Source organism: Solanum verrucosum, unplaced genomic scaffold (genome assembly GCF_900185275.1).
Source record: "Solanum verrucosum unplaced genomic scaffold, falcon-dt-bn FXZP01000147.1, whole genome shotgun sequence".
Classification (NCBI taxonomy): domain Eukaryota; kingdom Viridiplantae; phylum Streptophyta; class Magnoliopsida; order Solanales; family Solanaceae; genus Solanum; species Solanum verrucosum.
In genome coordinates, this window is record NW_026020343.1 from 240236 (window position 1) to 259913 (window position 19678).

The following is a 19678-nucleotide window of genomic DNA, read 5'->3' on the forward strand; positions in this document are numbered from 1 at the left end:
TCTTGGTGAGTTTTACTTAGTAGGAGTGGGGGTATGGGACTTCACTTCCACATTGCACAAGTAGACTAAGTAGGATGTTATGGGATGGTTCCTTTATATTATGATGAGATTTGAATGCATGCATGTGTATTGAATGGATAGTTGTTATGCATGACTTTTCTTATAAATTCAAGTAATTTACATGAATATTTCCTTATTTGTGACTATTGCTTATAATGAGGTCTAATGATGAAATGCATGACTAAAGTAGTTCCGAATGAGTACTTAGTAGGGTTGGAATTATGCGATGCCAACCATACATTGCACAAGTGTTTCTTAGGGGTTGCTTATGTGATGTTTACTTAATGATGAGATGATCTTAATATTTGACTTTGTATTACTTTATGATTGGAGGCTATGTATTGTGAAGGTTGGGATGTGTATTATATTGATGTTGGAGACTATGCCTGTTATTATAATGACATTTCTCATGCTATAATTAAATGTATTTGAGTTGCCTTATTGGTTGCATTCTCCAACTATTTCAAAGATGATGTTAAAAAATGGCATGTAGCATGATTTCAAATGAAATGTCCCTTTTCATGCATGTTTTAATGGTTTTGTGCATGGCTTTCATATTTAGTACTTTTTGTGCTAACCCCATCTTTCTACATTTTTTATAAGTGTAGGCTTTGGAGATATTGGATTTAATCTTCATGGCTAGGTTTATAGGAGATCAAGAAGAAGAAGATTGGTGAGGCTTCATTGTATTCGAGGGCTCAACCATATGTCCTGTATTGTCTTTACTTTTATGTTTTAGACTTGTTGTAAGGGAAGTGTCCTTAAAGTTGTATTCAAGAGTTTTTATTCAATGTTATAGATGGTTTGAGACATGGTGTCATACATTCTCTTTCATTTTATAAGAGATTTCGATTGTAAAGAAAAGTTTTAATTCCGCTCTATTTTCCTATGCTTTTATTTCATGAATGCTATGAGGCTTGTATGCGACCCCTTTGGGATCAATTACGCCGTGTTACTTATAGGGGGTAACCCCGGATTGTGACAAACGTGGTATCAGAGCATGGGATGATCTTTTTTAGGATGTCTCAAACCACCTCTAGTAGAGTCTTGTTCATCAGTGTGTGTCGCGACACATCTATGAGCGACAGGCTATAGAGTGTTAGGAAACTTCACTTCTTCATTCTCTAGTCGTGCCGTAGAGTTTAACTCTATAAGGTATTTTCTCTCTAATCGGTGGTCTACAAGATGTGACCACTCGAAGGGCTCTTGTTACAAGGAGCAAGGGAGAAGATGTTGGTTGAAATGCCAATGATGGCTATGTGACTAGATAGGACTTTATGTGCTAGATTTGTATGTCACCCTTAGGGTGGGTTGGTAGTGTTATTGTCATGTTCCTATGTGATGTTAGAACCCGTATAGTCAATTTGTTAGTTCCTGAATGAGCCTATCTGAGAGTGGAAAGGAGGAACTTCTATGCCACAAGTTTGGATTGTTGTGTCTGAAGGTTGACTTTGAGGGTAGCATGTACCACCTAGTTAAAGTAAGGAAGAAGAATGTAGGTGTTGACCAACCTCAAAGAGTTAGTTATCTTTTAAGATTGATCTTAAGTATGGACATTTTGAGTAGGTTGCTGAGATAATACCTAGACATGGTTGGTTGGTAGATCCCACCAAAGGTGATGATAAGGGATGAAATGGTCTAGAATTGTCTTGATCCAATCTTAGTAGAATTGAAAGAGACAAAGGTTTCATGGACAAATCTCTTCTAAGATTCCCCTAAGTTTCACCAAAAGAAGGTGTCTACCCCAAAATCTCAAGGAGTGAGTGGTAGTGGATCTTATGTGATTAGGCCTACTTGTGTTAGGTGTGGAAAGAAACATAATGGTAAGTGTCTAGCCAGTACAAAGGGTTGTTATGGTTGTGGTGAAAGTGCCCACCTAGTGAGAGGTTGCCCGGTGCTTAAGGCTAGAGGAAGAAAGGATAAGAAAGTTCCTCCTAATAGTTCCGTTATGTGTCATGCTTTATTAGATTATGGTATTACTTTTCTTTGTGACTTGATAGGTTAGATCTTGATGTTGTCGTTAGTGTGAATGGGCTTCATAGTTGTTTTGTGATATTGAGGGTAGAACCTTACTTGACCATTTTGATTTTTGGTAGGTTGTAAAGTTTGGTGAAAGAGGGTGTTTGAGTAATGCCTATATGTGTTGAATCAATAGATTCCCCTTGAAGAGGGTAGAAGTGTAATTCACCATGATTTAGAATCATCTTGTGCGATGAGTGTGAAGGTTTAGTTTAGACTTGCTCCGACCTTAGAATTAAAGGAAGTGATGTTGTAAAGAGTTTTCATAGGCTTACCCCAAGTGAAGAATAATGTTAATAGATGGTAAGGTCATTGAGTGTCCTTAATATTCATGAATTAGGCTTGCTTGAATTCTCACCTTAAAGAGTATATTGAGTTTGAGAAGTTTAGTGTCGGTTTGGTAGGCTCATATGAGGCTTTGAGTGGTGTTGGTAAGGTTGCTTGTGAGTAATAGTGCTTAGATGAGAACCTCTCTAATTTAGAAGTACCTATTGGGATCTTAGACCGGCAAGCTAAGAAATAGAAGAATAAGAAAATGCTTTCATGAAAATGTTGAGGAGTGGTATTTTAGTAAGGGTTTAGTTGAAGGTACTTATTTGGGAGGCCAAGGGCGAACGATTTGTCCCAACATCCTTATGTTCCCTTCTCCTCCTCCTCTAGCTTAAGATGATAAGTTCTCCTTGACTCATTTCTTAATTATGGAGTCTTGGATGTTGTATGTGTCCTAAGAATTCCTTGTTCCATAGAGTTTCTTTTGTTAACCTTGGTAGGTTTTGGATGCATGATTATTAGACCTCTAATAATTTTGGAGCCCGGTAAGGTTATAATGAGTCTTGATAATGCCTTGAGTTTGTTGAAAGGAGTAGTATTTTGAGGTTTTTTGTAAAAAGGGGACTTACTCCCAAGGGGGAAAGTATGTGCTTCAGTAGCAACATTGATTGAGAGTCCCGAGATCCTCATCTTTCTCTTCTATTCCTATTCTAGCTTTTGACCAAAAGTTCCTTTTTGGGCATGTTGTATATCTAGGGGTCATGAGTGATTTAGAAATTTCCATGATCTCCTTATGTTTTGCATGTTTTTGAAAGATTCTTATTTCATATAAAGTGAGTTTTTCATGATTTTTATGTTTCTCATGTTGTTGTGCATTCTAGTATGGTGATGGCATATTTCGCTTCATGAGATGATATGATGAACCTGCTTTGTTGTGTCTTTGATGAAATGGCACTTGGGCTCCATGTTGATTGTGTTGAGCTTGTTTTAATGAGAAAATGCAATTCTTCCTATGATTATGTGATTAATGATGTTTGGGAGTAATGGTGTAGGCTCACTCCTAAGGGGGAGATGGTATGCCTAGCTAATATTGTGGTTACGTGCTTATATGTTGCCATGACTTCTTTATATAATGCATGTCCATGAAAACTTGTGTTTTGAAAGAAAATAATTCTTATGTGAATTCTTTTCCTCATGTTGTAGTGCATTAAGTATGAGTTGCTTATTGAACTTCATGGGATGAATATATGAGCATGCTTTGGGTTGGAGTTGAGAAATTCCTCCTTCTATAAAATGCTTTGTTTGGAGAAGTAATGATTTATGAGGTCCATGAGAGTATGTTGAACATGTTGTGACTTGGAGATGGTAGTTCCTCCTCGAATATAACTAATTATGAGAATTTCATGCATAATGAGTTTGGATATAGTTCATACTTCCTTGTATTGCATTGAACATGTTGAATTGGAGTTGATGTTACCTCCTTTGAATAAATGCACATTGTGAATAGTGTATTTTGAGTTGTGCATTAATTTGATGTTTCATGCATGATTGGGCTGCTAGTCTTGAGTCTTTGATTTCATAAAGTGTTTCAAGTGTCATTCGAGGACGAATATTCCTAAGGGGGAGATAATGCAACACCCCGTAAAAACTAGTATGACCTAGCTAATTCTTGACGGAATCTAGTAGGTGAAACTAGAGCCTCACATGTGAGTTTGAAGTTTGAAACTTGATTAAATGTTGTAAAATGGTTTCCCGAGTGAAGGTTGAGGAATTTAGGGGTTAAACGTCAAGATACGGCTATAACGCCCTGAAACTAGTAAGTTTAACTAGTATGTTGTAGAGTCTTGTAGTGGAGTTTTGGAGTGTTGTATGAGGGTTAGAACTCATAGAAATGACTCTCGTAGTTAGAATGACATAATTAGGGTTCAAAGGTCCGGGTACGACTCCCCAAGGACCACACAAGGCGTCCTTGAGGAGGACGCCAACACTGCCCAAAAGCTGTCAAAAACAGCTTGGTTCACGGAGGCATATCACGCCCAGTAGACAAGTCCACATCCTGTAGGTCATGGGCGTGGGTTAGGACTTAGTCAAGGAAGGCTTGGCCTTCATTTTTGAGCCCCATCCCCAAACCACGGAGCCACAGGACGGCCAGTAGACCCATCCACGGTCCGTGGATGGGTGGGAGTGGATGAGAGCAGTTTTCTAGATTTTTATTTTAAGTTAGGAGTCTTAGTTTTAGTTAGTTATTTAATTAGGGGTTAGGAGGGACGATTAGATAACTAATTAACTTTCTATATAAAGTATTTTTAAGTCCATAAACACCCAATTAATTCATTATAACCCTAGACCCCAAATCAAAACCCAACTACCTTTTCCTCCCAAAAAATCTTCTCTCTAGACTTCATTGAAGAACAAAGGAAGGGATTAAGCTAGAGCTTCAAGAAGAGGGATTTTTCATATGAATTTGATGGGAATCTAAACCTAAGGTATGGGAGTTCTTCATTCTTGGTTAGCTATCACCAAGAAGCCCTTTCAACTATGATTTCAAGTCCCCCAATTCTAGGATTTTCAAATCTAGTCATGGGTCTTCTTCCAAAATGAAATCAAATGTTTAATTAAGGTTTATTTCAATTTATTATGATGATTTATGATTGGATTAATGGAGTATTAATGGTTTTGATGAAAATCTCCCTTGGACCTATGATTTCCCCTTCTTCCTAAATTGTGAACTAAGGTGTGACTTGATTGATCATAGAAGTTTAACAATTGATTATGTTTATGTTTATTGTGTTGTTGAATCATTGTATCTCTCTATCTAGTATGGTAATTCTAGAAGTTAGAGTTGATCTTGATTCTTAGCCTTGAAAGACAATTTGCTAGGGTTGTATGTGTTGATGAATATTGTATATGAACTTGTTGATCCACTTGAAAGGTGAAGGTGTTTAGTTATGATGTAGTTACTTGATGTTAGTATAATTCTACATGTATTCTTGATTAACCTAAGATTCTAGAGTTATGTCATGAAAGAGGCAAATTGAGGGTTTAAATGTGATCCTCCTAGAATGATGAATTCTCAATGTAATGCCTTAAATTAGATCACCTAGACTCGAATTGATTTAAGGTAATGCTTCAAAACATGAATTGACTTGATCGTGATATTATGAGAATGTTGATGAATACTTGAAGTATAAAGTGTCAATCATGATGTGATTTATGTATTGATGAGTTGTTGGATCGTGGTATTCCCTTATCAATTGTGCCATTGCTATATGTTGGAATGAGTTGGTCCATAACCCTTGAAGGGCATATTGTGAAGGCTTGTGCATGTTTACAAGATTGTGTGTGAACTCATGATTTACTTAGAAGTTGAAAGTCCTATGACTATTGAGTATATTGTGGTATTGTTGAAAAATCGTTCTTCCCTTACCCTTACACTTGATATTGTATGAATGGTCTAGGATGAATATAATGTTGTTGTTGTGTCATTGCAAGGACAATTACATACACACACTCCATGCATAAACATGATTATGACGTATCAATGGTGTTAATTGAAATTATAATTCTCATATGCACCTTTACACATTATTATGCATTAAGTGTACATAACCATGTTGATTCTATTGAGTTGATTGAAAGTCCATTCTCATGAGAACACATGATCTTGGTGTTATAGTTATTCTCACATACTAATGTTGATTCTAAGGTAGAAAGTACATTCTCACCTTTAATGAATCTATGAGCTATTTTATGAATTGTATTGAACGAAAGGTAGAGCACTCCTTCACACATGTAAATACAATTCAAGACTAATGACGTATAATTTGGGAAATAATGCTTAGCACCGAGTGGATATGGACAATGAGGAAAAGGTCCTTCTGCCAAAGCAATAGGGAGGGTCACCTAAAGTGAACTGATGCGATGGAAGCCCCTCCGCCAATACAATAGGGCGGATTTCTAGAAGAAATCTACCTATCCCATAACTACGTGCCCACATAGATACCTTTAGCAAGTGGATCCACCTTATAGCTATACATTTTAGTTCTACCTTAGGCAAGTAGGACACCTTCCTCGGTGTAGGGTTACAGACACCGGATTCCATGTAGCTCACATGGTCTATATCGGTTATGGCTACTTTTCCCTAAATAATAAAGATAATGAATGAGACACGAACTATACTATGACTTCTTAGTGAGTTTTACTTAGTAGGAGTGGGGGTATGGGACTTCACTTCCACATTGCACAAGTAGACTTAGTAGGATGTTATGGGATGGTTCCTTTATATTATGATGAGATTTGAATGCATGCATGTGTATTGAATGGATAGTTGTTATGCATGACTTTCCTTATAAATTCAAGTAATGTACATGACTATTTCCTTATTTGTGACTATTGCTTATAATGAGGTCTAATGGTGAAATGCATGACTAAAGTAGTTCTGAAGGAGTACTTAGTAAGGTTGGTATTATGGGATGCCAACCATACATTGCACAAGTGTTTCTTAGGGGTTGCTTATGTGATGTTTAGTTAATGATGAGATAATTTTGATATTTGACTTTGTATTACTTTATGATTGGAGGCTATGTATTGTGAAGGTTGGGATGTGTATTATATTGATGTTAGAGACTGTGCTTGTTATTATAATGATATTTCTCATGTTATAATGAAATGTATGTGAGTTGCCTTATTGGTTGCATTCTCCAACTATTTCAAAGATGATGTTCAAAAATTGCATATAGCATGATTTCAAATGAAATGTCCATTTTCATGCTTGTTTTAATGGTTTTGTGCATTGCTTCCATACTTAGTACTTTTTGTGCTAATCCCATCTTTCTACATTTTCTATAAGTGTAGGCTTTGGAGATATTGGATTTCATCCTCGTGGCTAGGTTTACCGGAGATCAAGAAGAAGAAGATTGGTGAGGCCTCATTGTATTCGAGGGCTCAACCATTTGTCCTTTATTGTCTTTACTTTTATGCTTTAGACTTGTTGTAAGGGTCGTGTCCCTAAAGTTGTATTCAAGAGTGTTTATTCAATGTTATAGATGGTTTGAGACATAGTGTCATTGATTCTCTTTCATTTTATAAGAGACTTCGATTGTAAAGAAAAGTTTTAATTCCACTCTATTTTCCTTTGCTTTTATGTTCATGAATGCTATGAGGCTTGTATGCGACCCCTTCGGAATCAATTATGTCGTGTTACTTCTAGGGGGTAACCCCAGGTCATGACACTTAACCATCCCACTCAGTGACAGATTTCGGAATTTAGTGAAGGGCGTGTAAATTTTTTTTAGTTGTGTTAAAAATATTCAAAATCAAATATACACTTATAATAGCTACTTGTACACCACATATTTTTCCTACAAAGAGCCTGCATCTGATCGCTCTTTGCGCTACGTCCATGATCCCAATATTTTTTTAGAAATTAAGTTTTCCTTGCATAATGTTTCAATATCATCAGCCAATTATTATGAACACTTCCCAGCTCCATTGTGCATCTCTACGAACATTGTTGATCCTCCCAATTTTCTTATATATATAATTTTTATAATTAAAAATCTCGATATATATATGAGAACATTACTAGGACCAAATCTTACCTTACTAATCTTAAAGAGGTATGACGAACTTTCCAAATCCGGCTCCTTTTCATTCCTCTTCTCTCCATTTTTCCCAAGTTCTAGCTTCAATTGGAGACACATGTCATAGTTTAGAATTAATGGTTGAGATCTAATTGATTAAAGTAGAGTCCTAACCATAGTTATTTACTTCCATAAATTTACTTCTTAAATATTTTTGCAATCCATTATATTTTCCGTAAATATATTAAAAACTTTTTTTACTACCCTGCATACATATTTAAAACTTTTACTAAATATTTTTACTTTTTTGAAAAAAATTATAATACAGTTAAACGTTTGCATTATTCTAATAGAGTATTAAGAGATAGAATGTCTATAGAGCAATATGGACTCCATTTAGGGAATAAGAAAGAATTTAAAGTTGAGTGACAAATATTTATTTTACTCCTAAAATTTAAAAAAAAATGTCAGCTCACAATTTTTATTTTTAATTTGGCAAATACTATTTGAGAAATGGCAAACGTTAGGGAAAAAGAGTAAAAAATCAGTAAAAAATTACTCAAGTAATTAAGAAAAGGAATTATTTTAAATATATTTAGGAAAAATATAATGTAAATCAAGAATTGTTGGATTGCAAAAATATTTAAGAAGCAAATATATGGAAGTAAATAACTATGGTTAGGACTTTGCTATAATCAATTAGATCTCAACCATTAATTCTAAACTATGACATGTGTCTCCAATCCAAGCTAGAACTTGGGAAAAATGGAGAGAAGAGAAATGGAGAGGAGATTATTACGAAGACTTCCCAACTCCATTGTGCCATCTCTACGAACATTGTTGATCATCCCAATTTTTTTATATATATAATTTTTATAATTAAAAATCTCGATATATGTATGAGAACATTACTAGGACCAAATCGTACATGACGAACTTTCCCTCAAGTGTTAGGTTTCAAAGTCAGGGTATGATGAACTTTACCTAGTGCTAGGTTCAAAGTCAGGGTATGGGAAAATAAGTAAATTTAAAAAGTCAATAGATTGTTAATTAACTTTATTTTTAGCCAAAAATGTGTTTGTCCTATTAATGGTAATTGGTACTCTCAAAATCTGATCTAGAAAATATTGAAAAGAGGCCCATACATGCGGTAGGTCGACATGCATGATTGATGATATACCGTGTAATAGGCATCCTTAAGGGTGCACGCCATCTATGCTTCTCCATAACTTAGTGAAATTTGGTAATATCAATTTTTAGCATGACAGAAAATTCAACTTTTAAAATCCAAAAAAGAGTACATAAATTAGGACGTAAGTAGGATGAGTTTCTTTTTTCTTTAACTAGATCACTCAATCCTAAGAAAAGCAAAAAAAAAGTTAATACTCTATTTATTTTTAAAAGAACAGTCTAGATTGATTTGATACAAACTTTAAAAAAAATAAAGATCATTTTTCAATCTTATAATTCTAAATAAAAGTTATGTCAAATATACTTATCACCTGAAAAACTGAATTTAAAGTGTTGCAAAAAAAATAAAGGTTATTCTTTTTAAAACAAACTAAAGAGCATTTGGATTACAAAAATAAACTAAAGTTGAGCAAAAGATTCCAATTGAACATAAGCTCATATAGAAATGGTACTCTGTCGTCCTATATACCCGCCTTAAAATGAATATAAATATTCACTTTTTTCTAGGTGAAAAATTTGATGTACACACAGGTAGTTGATGAAGAGAATTCAGAAGAGATGAAATGGGTCCAAACAAAGATTGATTTGGACCAACATATTATAATACCAGAAGTGGATGAAAATGAGGTGGAATCAGCAGAGAAGTTCGTGGAGAATTATATTTATAAACTTAGCAAAACAAGCCTGGACAGATCGAAGTCACTTTGGGAAATTCACATTTTAAATATAAAAACATGTGACGCTGAGTCTGTGGCCGTCAGGGCCGGCTCTTGCACATGAATTTTTAGGCCAATGCCTGAGGCCCCAATCTCAAATTTCTATTAAAAAAAATCATGTTTAATTTTCTCATGAAAAAAATTAATTCATTATAATAAAATAAAATAATATATATATATATATATTTCGCTAACATTCACATTATTTATCCTTTTTAACTCCTTTTGTACTCTATTTCTTCAAATCTTTGATAGTTAGAGTAATATTCTGTCAAAAATATGAATCAATAGCCGAAAAGTTTTGAACAAAGTAAATTACAAATATTTTTTTATTTCTTCGTAACTTTTCATAATAAAGTAGGGTATACCAAGTTATCAACTTTTTGAATCAGATTCTATGATTCTAACTCTCATCTTTATTTAAAATTTATCAATTTATTACTTATAGAACTATATTATTGATTCATATAATAATTGTCTCAATAAAATGATTATTTTCAATGTTGAATTGATAAAGTCTTGCTTAAAAATAACAATTAAAAAAAGTATTTGAAAAAATCATTTATAAAAAAAATATTAAGGAATAATTTACATCTAAAAATTTAGAAAAATAAATAAATACGAATAAAATTTATTTAAATTTTAGGCCTCTAATTAAAATTTCGCTTTAGACCTCGAATTATGTTAAGCCGTCCCTGGTGGCCGTATATATTTAGGATCCACCATTCTCTGGGCGATGGCACCTCACTTATTTCTCTTCTGCTGGCTTGCACTCGCTAAACTTGTGATTATCTCAAGCTTCCTACCATTCCAACCAAGAAAAGGAGCCCTACCCCTTCAGGTAATTTCGATAGCTGGACGAATTAAGCCAAGTTGTTACTTTAACAGGTCAAAAACAAGCGCTAAACGAACCATGACTTAACTTGCTTAATTACATCAATTTATTTTGAATGTTTGATTAAATAATAGGTCATAACTTAAGTTCCCCAACAAAAGGTGTATGGACCTACTGTATGTGTGAGTCAATTTGTGTCTACATGGTGTTTTAAATTTGACACTCATTACTCATGTCAAAAAAGATGCGCTCTAATTTTTGTATTATATTTAAAAACTTAAATACTTATATACATAATTAAATAGTACTATAAAATATTTTTGACACAATCCGTGTACTAACTATGCTACTCTTTGGCAGGTTATTCAGAAAAGGAAGGATTGTTCAAATTGCTGGGGGCCTTTTGTCTTTTCATGAGAATGCTTGTGAATACTGCCATGGCTATTTTCATGTTCATCATCGATCACAATCATCTTCCTCAAAGATACATTAGCGCCAATCAGCGTTGTGCCTGATTTTGAGTCTAATAAATTAAAGCTAGACGAGTCGTTCACCGGATAATCAGTCTGGATGATTTGAAGTTTGTCAAAAATGCTATGAATGTTGTAAGTTATCAAGCTCTTGTTGATATTGTTGTCAAAGTTTACTAATATTTTTGTATATATATATATATATATATATAAATTTTCTCCACAGACTATAAATGATGTTGCACTGGGATTAACACAAGCCGGTTTATCCAAATATCTCAATAGAAGATATGGTAATTCAATTATACTAAATTTAGTAGGATATCGGGTATTTATTTTTCTCTTGGACAAATTGATCATGACTTAAATTTAATAGATTCGACATTTATGTTCTCTCAGCTGAACGCAATTTGAATTTATTACTTGAATAAATTCTCACATTTGTAATATTTTTTATACTCATAAAAATATTAGGTTGGATTAAACGAGTTAATTATACCTCTGAATTTCAAAATATTTTCAGTTGTTGGTGGGGAAGACAATGGAGCGACAGAGAAAAACAATAGTCTTCCCAATGGCATTCGACTTGGGTCCTCCCTTGTTTTTTTTATTCCATCTCAATTTTCTTAACTGTTAACTCAAATATAGAATTTTTATTTTTTTATATAGTAAAAATTACTGTAAGTAACAATATTAACAATTCAAAAAATATTTAATAACTCCAGTCAAAGAATAATTACTGATGAAATATACAGAGTATGGAGAGAAGATTTGGAAAATTTCTGGAATTTTGTATTACTCACAAACTGACTTTACAATGAGGAATAATCCTCTATTTATGCAAGCTACAGTAACTAACTACTATTCTAACTAACTAACTAAAAGTAGTTACATTTAATTAACTCCAAAAAACTAATTACAACTAATTACTTATATCTCCTATTAATTCATTCATACGCCTATCTTCAATATTCCCCCTCAAGCTAGGTGTACTAAAGACATTCAAGACACCTAGCTTGGCTAACAAAAAATCATGTTGAGACCTTCCTAAAGCTTTTGTCAACAAATCAGCCTGTTGGTCTTTTGTATTGATGTAGCTTGTCTTGATCAACCCTTGTTGTATTCTCTCTCGAATAAAGTGACAATCAATTTCGATATGCTTTGTTCTTTCGTGAAAAACAGGATTTGCTGCTATTTGAATGGCAGCTTTGCTATCACAATATATGGTAGTTGGTTCATTCACATGAAATACTAGCTCTTTAAACAGATTAGATACCCAAACTACTTCAACTGTCAATGTAGCTAGGCTCCTATATTCTGCTTCAGCAGAGCTTCTGAAGACTGTTTGTTGCTTCTTCAACTTCCATTCTATCAATGACTTTCCATATTTCAACAAATAACCTGTTACTGATCTTCTAGTAGTAGGGCATGCAACCCAATCTGCATCACAAAAATCAGTGAATTGTGGTTGTTTTCAGCACTCATAAGCAACCCCAGTCCTGGTGTTGTTTTGATATATTTGACTACCTTCAAAGCTGCATTCCAGTGTGATAATTTTGGTTTTTGTAAAAACTGACTTAAGCTTTGAACTGAGAAAAGCTATGTCAGGCCTAGTGTTTGTGAGGTACAATAGTTTTCCAATCAGTCTTTGATACTTGCTTATGTCAGTAAACAATTCATCATTGTCATCTTGAATGAAATCAGCACTTGTAAGCCTCATAATACTCTCCAAAGGTGTTGCTGATGGTTTGGAACCTGCTAAACCAGTCTCAGATACTAGTTCTAGCGCATATTTTCTTTGGTTCATTAAGATTCCTTGTGTTGACCTACAAAACTCAATACCAAGGAAATATTTCAATTCTCCCAAGTCCTTGATTTTGAAATAAAAATGTAACACTTGTTTGGTCTCTTGGATCAGTGCAGGATCATTTCTTGCGATCAATAAGTCATCCACATATACCAACACAATCACCAATGATGAACCCTTTCGTTTGGTAAACAAAGAATAATCTAGATGACTCTGTGTGTATCCTGATCTGGACAAGGCATTTGTCAACTTGGCATTCCACTATCTAGAGGCTTATTTGAGGCCATATAATGACTTCCTAAGCTTACAGACTTGTTGTTCCCCCTTTCTAGAGAAACCTTTAGGCATGTCCATATATACTTCTTCAATCAAATCTCCTTGCAAAAAAGCATTGAACACATCCATCTGGTATATCATCCAATTTTCAGCAGCTGCAATAGCAATTATAGACCTCACAGTAACCATTTTCACTACAAGTGAATATGTTTCTTGATAGTCAATCCCTTCAGTTTGGTTGTATCCTTTTTCCACAAGCCTGACTTTAAATCTATCCACTTCACCAGTTGCTTTGTACTTGATCTTGAACACTCACCTACATCCAATTGCAGGTAGCTTCACCACTGTCCAAGTGTCATTGTCTTAAAGTGCAACAATCTCTTGCTTCATGACTTCTACCCATCTTTCATCCTTGACAGCTTGCTCATAATTCTGTGGCTCAACTTCTGCAGACATGTTACTCAAATAGGTCTGATACGGAGTGGATAAATGATTATAAGACACATAATTACCCAATGAGTAAGGATGCATAGAGTCAGCGACAGTAGTAACATAATCTTTCATCAAAACAGGTGGATGAGATCTTCTAGCTGAGGCTCTAGGTAAGACATTAATCGTCTGATCACCATGAGTTATGTCTGGTAGTATTTCACCATTTGCATTATCAGCTACATCAATATCTTGTTGTTGAAAACCAATATTCTCTATTTCTTGCATATCAACCAGAGTTTCATTTCCTAATTAAACATCAGATCTCACATTAGCCTCCATATCATTGGAATCATTCAGTGATGTATCAAGGAAAATTGGTGTGTGCTGCTCTTTCAAACTGCTGAATGGAAACACAGTTTCTTTGAAGACAACATCCCTGCTCAGTGTGAACCTTTTGAGACTCAAATTATACAGGATATATCCTTTTTGAGTAAGTGAGTATCCCATCACGACAGAAGCATCCGCCCTGGAAGAAAACTTATCACTCTTGACCAGCCTAGTTGCATAGCATAAACAACCAATGGTTCTCAAATGATCAAGATTTGGTTTTGTGTTGTGAAACACCTCATAAGGAGATAAACCTTGCAATACACCAGTAGGCATTCTATTAATCAAATACACAATTGTTAACACACATTCTTCCCAGAACCTTATTGGAATGGATCCCTGAAATCTGATAGCTCTTGCTACCTCAAGAATATGCCTGTGCTTTCTTTCAACCACTCCATTTTGCTGTGGAGTGTGAGAACAACTACTCTCATGAATAATTCCCAATGAATCAAATAATGTGTTGCATTCTTTATTGAAGAATTCAAGTGCCATTATCTGACCTAACCTTCTTAACATGTTTATTGAACTGATTTTCTACCAAGACAAAGAAAGACCTTAATGTAGAAAAAACTCACTTTTGAACTTCAGTAAAAACAACTAAACCATCCTTGAGTTATCATCCACAATAGTCAAGAAGAATCTGAAGCCATTATGTGTAGAAAATTTATATGGTCCCCATACATCAATATGAATCAGATCAAATATACCACTAGATCTAGACATACTACATGGAAATGGAAGTCTGGTTTGTTTAGGCAAAGACAGACTGAACAATCATTGCATATATCTACAGTTGTATCTTTATTCACTAATGACAATTGTTTTAAAACCTTAAGTGAGGGATGACCCATTCTGTTATGCCATAGCCTACTTTGTGAATCATTTGACCTTGCCATCAAAACCTTGTTAGTGCTAACATCACCAGCAACTCTCTATGTTTTGCAGAAATTTTTAAGAAGGTAGTACAGCCCTTCTATTTCTTTACCAATCCCCCTCACCTCTCCATTGAAGAGGTCCTGAAAAATGCAAAACTCAGGGAAAAAATGAACAGAACACTTTAGTTGTCTAGTCATTTGGGTAACTGATAATAGATCATACTTAAAATCAGGAATCGCCAAGACATCCTCTAGTAGATCATCATCCCCTATCATGCAACTTCCTGAATGAGTGACTAGTGTAGTCTGTCCATTAGGTAGGTAAACCTTTTTTCCTATGTTCAGATTAAAAGTGTAAACATTATCCAATTTCTCAAGCTTAGATGTCATATGACATGTTGCCCCTGAATCAACTATCTATTGATTCCTTCTATCATGCACATTAACTTTACTACCAGCATTCAATATATCAAAACATTCTTTCCTTTGTCAAAAAATAAGGAAACATTACTTGTCATGTTTACCACACCAGCAACTTTGTCTTCCTCATCCAAAAACTGTAAGATTTTTTGGTATTGAGTAGGTGTGTAATTGGATTTCATGGCAAGGGCTTGCAGGTTAGTTTGAATAGAATCAAAGTCACTTGGTCCTTGCTCTTCATGTTTGTCTTCATTTCTCATCTCATCTGCATTCTTATCGACTTGTACATTGTTTGCTATGCCTTTGCCTTTGTTCAAGTTTGCTCCTCTTGGATTCATGGATCTGGGATAATTACTTTGCCCTGGTTTCTTCTTAAAATTTTAGTCTTCAGGGTATCCAACAAGTCTATAACAAATGTCATTAGTCTGACCATGAAGTTTACAATGATCACAGAACAAATTCCAATTCACTTTCTTCTTACTGTTATAGTTCCTCCTTCCATAATCATTGTTATCACTGTCAATCCGTGTGTTTCTCGAACCATAATTTCCTTTTCCTGCACTATGTGCCTTCAACTGTATTTCCTCCTATATGCATTCCAGATGTTTTTCTTTGACTCTCATCTGAAACTATCATTGTATACGCCTTATTGACACTAGGTAAGAGGTTCATCATTACGATCTGACTCCTTGCATGACCATACATCTCAGTCAGTCCCATTAGGAAGGCAAACAAACGCAAGTATTGCATATGATCCACGTAAGTTTTAGATTTATCACAATTGCAAGAGGGAGGTGGTACAAGAGCATCAAATTCATCCCATAATAGTTGCAACTTAGTAAAATAAGCTGAAACAGATTGATTACCTTGATGAATTCTGCAAACTTCTCTATGCAGATGATATATCCTAGATCCATCTACTTTGTCAAATCGTTCTTTCAGATCTGCCCAAACTGTTGCAGCATCTGAAGCATAGGCAATTCCACTTAGCAATTCCTTTGAAACTGCATTCATGATCCATGCAAGCACAAAAGCATTGTACTTCTCCCATTGCTCTTCTAACTCGAATGCATAATCAGCCCTTCTACATGTTCCAAGCATAAATTTCAGTTTATTCTTCGCCCTGAGATTGATCAACATCGATCTACTTCATAGTGAGTAGTTCTCCGATCCAGTCAACTGAACAGAGGTCAGTACACATCCAGGAGTGTCTGATGGATGTAGGTAAAGAGAATGATTCCTCTTCTGCTCAATTTGCTCGAGAGTTTCTTGAATATCAATAACAGGTGGTGCCTCTTCTTCTCCTGGCATTGCAGAATGAGAATGGAGCTTCTGATTCACGTTAATGGAGATTCTCAGTATCGAGTTCTCAAGTTGAATCAAACAATCATTGATTCAGGACTCTGATACCATGATGAAATATACAGAGTATGGAGAGAAGAATTGGGAAGTTTCTGGAATTTTGTATTACTCACAAACTGACTTTACAATGAGGAATAATCCTCTATTTATGCAAGCTACAGTAACTAACTACTATTCTAACTAACTAACTGAAAGTAGTTACACTTAATTAACTCCAAAAAACTAATTACAACTAATTACTTAATCTCCAATTAATTCATTCATACGCCTATCTTCAATAATTACTCATTTGATTCTCAAAATATGAATAATGCCACACAAATTATGGTTTAAAAAATATTGTTGTTATTATTATTATTATTATTAGTATTATTATTATAAATAATATAAAATAATATGGCATGCCATGAATGAAACATATTTAGGAGCTAGCCGATATGATGGAGAACGGAAGCAAAGGGAAGCGAGGTTGGGGAAATTGGTTCGGTTATGCATTGTTACCATTGAAGATTGCACTGCGGGATGATCCTTTAGACTATGTGAAAGAATCAAAAGCGGCAGTCGATCGCAAGAAGAGATCGTTTGAAGCTTTGTTCACTTTGACCATGGCCGAATTACTAATCAAGGTACGTACATCGCATATTTGAGTTACATTTAATTTCCTATAAAAAAAAATCAACAAATAGTGTATATGTTTTGTAATTTAACCGATTATATATATAATATATCATTTACCATATTATTCTACTTATGAGTAATATATTATTCTACTTATGAGTAATATATTAACAAGAGGGAGTTGTTTGGATGGTAAGTACCTCATACTTTCAATAGTTGTGAGTTCGAGTCACCAAAATAGTAAAGAAATGAGAGTTCGTAGGCGAGGGGGTAAAAAATAATAATCCTTATTAACGTATTAAATTTGAACTGTTAAAATATTATTTTGGGTGACCAAGTACTCAAAAAATAATGAATATTCTCAGTAGCTCATTGATTGATATAATAGGTAGCTAGAACAGTGACTTTCAGAGGGTTCTCAAATTCAACAATATGCTTCACCAACTTGGTTGGACCACAGGAAGAAATTGGGTTCTGTGGCAACCCCATTACTTATTTTGCTCCAAGTACTTATGGGCAGCCAAGTGTGAGTATTGATCCACTCTATTGTTCAGGCATTTTACTCTTTGGCTGTGTGTTAGATATGAAAGGAAACCAATTTCGAAAAATATATTTTAGGAAAAAAAAGGGTCAAATAAGTGAAAAGTATTTCTAAATAAGGGGTGGAGCTAGTAAAGATCCAAGGGTTCATTTGAACTCCATTCAATGGAAAATTACACTGTTAATGCATGATTAAAATGAATTTTATATATATATAATAGATGTTAATCCCCTCGACTTCTTCATGCGTTTTTGATTGGTGGTTAATTATAAAGGGAAAAATGGGTTTTATATATTGTTTTGTATTTAATATGTAAATAAAAAGTATTTCTAAATTTATATAATTTAGATAAGGGGCGGAGCTAGTAAGAGTCCAAGGGTTCATTTGAACTCCATTTAATTAGATGTTAGAATTCCTCGACTTCTTCTTTCTAAGTAGTTTTTAGTCATTTGGTCTTTATCATAGCGTACAACCCATCAAATGACCAAACATGCACTCAACATACATAAAAGCCATAAATAAGAAGGCAATCAATATTTGACTTCTACACATATCATATCACATAAGCCATCTTTCATTAATCAACCCAAATAGTAAATCTATTAACCCTTAACATAACACTACTACCTACATAGGTGCTCGTTATTTCACCTATATGGAATTTATCGCTCGCTCTGCCTTGGCTTCGGCTTCGGATTTGGATTTGGATTTGGAGTGAATGGGAAATAAAAAGAGAAAATAGAAAGCGGAGGAACCAATGAAATTGAGGGAACCAATTTTGGAGGGAAAATGAAAAGTCATTGCAAAGTGCAAATGAAAAGTCATTTTTATCATATTGGTAGAAGAAAGGAAATTGTTGTCTTTATATTAGGGAACACTTCCTTTAGTTCTTAAAAGGTTAAGAAGAAGATGTCCCCTCGCGCCATCGTCGTCGCTTGCTCTGCCTCGGCTTCGGTGATTGATTGATAATATTTTTGGACAAAATTTATCGCTCGCTCAGCCTCGGCTTCGGCTTCGGATTTGGATTTGGCAAATGATGTGATTGATTGATAATATTTTTGGACAAAATTTATTTAATCAATCTTGTTAATTCATTTTCTTTTCTCTTATAAATTAATTCAGAATGTTAGTTAAATAACATAATTAATTTGGCACAACAAATTATTTGAAATTCGCGCGTAACGGTAAATTCGTTTGAAAGAATTTGTTCCTTCCGAAAAGTCGTTACTTCTCCCAAAAGACACAACATTTTGGAAAAAATGGGTATGAACAGATTTGTCTGAACAGACGCGTTCCTTGCTATAAATGACTATAAATAAGAGGTATTTTCCTTTCTTCAAACACTGAAAATTTTCCTCTCTGCATACATTTTCTTACATAATCAAAATTATCAATCAACTAAGTTTATGTGTGCTCTTGTTGATGTTCTTGCGTTCGCTGACGTTATTGAAGTTTGAGGTACCGCTACTTCTCTAGCAGGTTAATCCGTTTTATCTTGGGAGGAATTAATCTGCAACCTCGGGTACAGTGAGGGGATTAAATTTCTTAAGGAAACACAGTGGTTTCCGTGGACTCAGATTAAAAACATTCTGTCTATTTCATCTTTTTTCTGTTTCTGTATTTTTGACTAATCTGAATACAGGAGATAACAATCTTAAGAAATCTAAAGTTTCTGTATTTGAGGTTTCTACAGATTAAAACCTTTATGGTTTTCTACTCTATTTGAATTTTTAAAATTCATTCGATTAACGATGAAAAGAACATAAAAATGTTATCGTTAAATCAGAAATAGTCTGTGTAAGGATTTATTCTTT

General features: G+C 34.4%; 1 pseudogene; it reads left to right on the top strand.

Annotated features, from left to right (window-relative positions):
- The window catches only part of LOC125837431 (uncharacterized), a 78992-nt pseudogene that overhangs the window by 46550 nt on the left and 12764 nt on the right, over window positions 1–19678 (top strand).